We start from the raw sequence: 2,848 nt of genomic DNA, 5'->3' as shown, positions 1-2,848 counted from the left end.
GAGAGAGAGAGAGAGAGAGAGAGAGAGAGAGAGCAGTTCTATAATAATATAAAACAGGAAGGAACATGTTTCTGTTAATCCAAAAATCCGAGAAAAGTGAAAAGAATAATATTATTATTACAATCATATTGCACTCTTGTGCACTCATGGTGCAATTATCTCTATTTGTCATTTCTTTGTTTCTTGTCTCTTTCTTTTATTCTTTTTCTGTTCTTCTTTAGACGGTGGGGGTAGGTTCAGAGTCCTTTGTTTTGTTTTATATTTCAGATGAAACTTTTTTTGCTGTTAGTAGTTAGTTGAAAAAAAGGCGAGGGTTGGGGTGTGAGGGGAGGGGTGGTTGAGATCTATATGCGTTGCTTTTACAGTGTCTGGCCTGAGGGGAAGGGTGCACAAAGAAAAGCTTGCACCCGTTAAATTCTCTCTTCTTCTCCCTCGCAGTTGTATTGTTTTAGATAAGAGGTCGTAAAGGGCATCAACTGCCCTCCAGCCCTCTACGGCTGGGTAAGTATGTGAAGTTGAAAGGGCGTGAGAAACTCTAGAAGTACTAACTTCCCCCAGATGTCCCGAGCGAAGACCAGAGCCCTGTCTTGTGGGTGTCTATGTAAGGGAACGATGCAAGGCTAGCGCCGTGGGCCATGTTGGTTTTATCCCTCTGTGAACCGAGCGAAATAACGGTTAACTTTGGGACTGTTGGGTGAGTGTTGGCGTGATGGTGGGGGTTGTGGGGGCGGGGGGGGGTTGTGTAATTTTTTAATGGGATAAAAAGAAAAGGGACGGGGTGAGGGGGGGGGAGTGCTCAAAATATACAGGGAAAGGGGTGTTTCCTGTTGTTTGGGGTTGGGGGTTGTTTTGTTTTGTTTGTTTTGGTTTGGTTTGGTTTTTCGTGTTTGCCTGTTTGTTTGTTTTTGTTTTGTTTTTTGTTTTTTTTGTTTTGTTTTGTTTTGTTGTTGTTGTTTTTTTTTTGGGGGGGGCGTTATGCGCGTGTGTTTGGGAGGGAAGTCATTTTTTGAGAGGGAGGGGGGTTGCAGCTCATACATTGAGGAGGTTTCTGCAAAGTCTGTGATTTGTAAATGTAAAAAGGGGGAAAGGGGAGGGGGTGGAGGGTTGACATCTTTCACCTCAGTGAACATACATTATCAACATTCCTGACATAGAAAAAATTCGAAAGACTGATGTTAAAGCTATATTTCTACTTTCGTTTGCATGGAATAATAAGACCTTACAAGCTCAACTATTTTTGTTTTCATTTTCATCACAAATATAGACCCTATTTCCGTAGTGCATTGTTAATTTTATGTAAGGGGGGGGGGGTCGATGGTCTATTGGTTAGGCTGTTGGGCTGGCTACTGAAAAGTGGTGGGTTCCAATCATGGCCCCAAGATCTGGAATGCTTTGTCCAGTAGTTTAAGAGAAATCAAATCTTTCGATTTATCAACTAAAGTCACTTCTCTTTGTAGATGAATTAGATATATTTCGATTTTTAGCCAAAACACAATGTACTGTTCTTGAGATGCTATTGCATTTGTGAAGCACTCAGAGCCTGTGTTCTTTGATCGAGGTTGAGCGTCATATAACGTCATGTATTATTACTATAGTAGTATAATTAATCTCGTCAGGAGTCCAGTGTTGTGTTCTTGGGAAGGGCACTTTACTGGAACGTTCCTCACTTCACTCGAGTGGGAATAGGTACCCGGCTCCAGACATTAAATAATGTCTTCAGTTTGTTAGTGTTTCATTGTTTAGTCTGCTGCCTGCACTGTAAACTTCCCAGGAAGCCGAAAATGTTTCTGAGTGTTCTTTGGTCTGCTGGGGTAATAGTATAGGTTGTATAATAGTATATAGCGCCTAGCGCTTGCCATTTAGCGGGAATATGCACTGTACAAATTATACTGTATAATTATATCCGTATTGTTTTGTAAGTAGTGGCTATCAGTGCTGGTGCCTTGTCAAAGAAAAGAAAACTGCTACATAATTTATACAGAAGCATGGAGGGATTTTTTTAAGTCTCTGATCTCTTAACACTCACTTTTCACTTCCCTCTAGCCCATACCTCACCGCCAACACAAAGCTTTTCCAACATAGCCTAACCCTAACTGTACGCTTAAACTATTCTGTAACCCTCACCTAACCAGGCCGACTTTACAGTTGTTTGTAATATACATCCTGAATTTATGCTTTATTCAGAGCTAAGAAAGCTTGAGAAATGTTTGCTCGACTGATTGCTAAGATTTGTGTGGTGAGGTACCAACTCACACTGACCTCTTACATGCAGACTCTAATACTTTAACCCCCTCGCTGCCTTTCCTAAGACAGTATACTGCACTCTTTGCTAAGGGTATTGAGTAGGTTTGGCAGTGAAGGGGTTAAATCCGTTAATAAAGAAACGATGATTGAGAATGCGTTTTAGAAATTGTATGATTTCAGCTTTGTGGGTGTATGATATTATTTTTGTACGATGAATTTGTATGATTTATGAGCTTTTGTGAAATGAAAATTAATTTCTAAATAATCCCTTTTTTGTCTTGTGTTACTTTGTTCGAGTCTGTTTTATTTCATTATGATTATATTTATCACACACACACACACACACACACACACACACACACACACACACACACACACACACACGTAAGCACACTACCACATACAGAAGCACGCTAACATACATGCATTACCTAAGAGCACAGTATGATATTGTTGACATCCATATCGCCATATGTCTCAGAAACAGAACACGGTATTTCTTTTTACTCGATTTCTTATCTCCCTCACCCTCACGTTCTGTAACTTTCTATCATTTTGCAACTTGCACCCTCTTCCACCCTCAACCTCCCTCTCTCTCTCTCTC

This window comes from Aplysia californica, unplaced genomic scaffold (genome assembly GCF_000002075.1).
Source record: "Aplysia californica isolate F4 #8 unplaced genomic scaffold, AplCal3.0 scaffold00153, whole genome shotgun sequence".
NCBI classification, from domain to species: domain Eukaryota; kingdom Metazoa; phylum Mollusca; class Gastropoda; order Aplysiida; family Aplysiidae; genus Aplysia; species Aplysia californica.
This window is presented reverse-complemented; position numbering follows the sequence as displayed.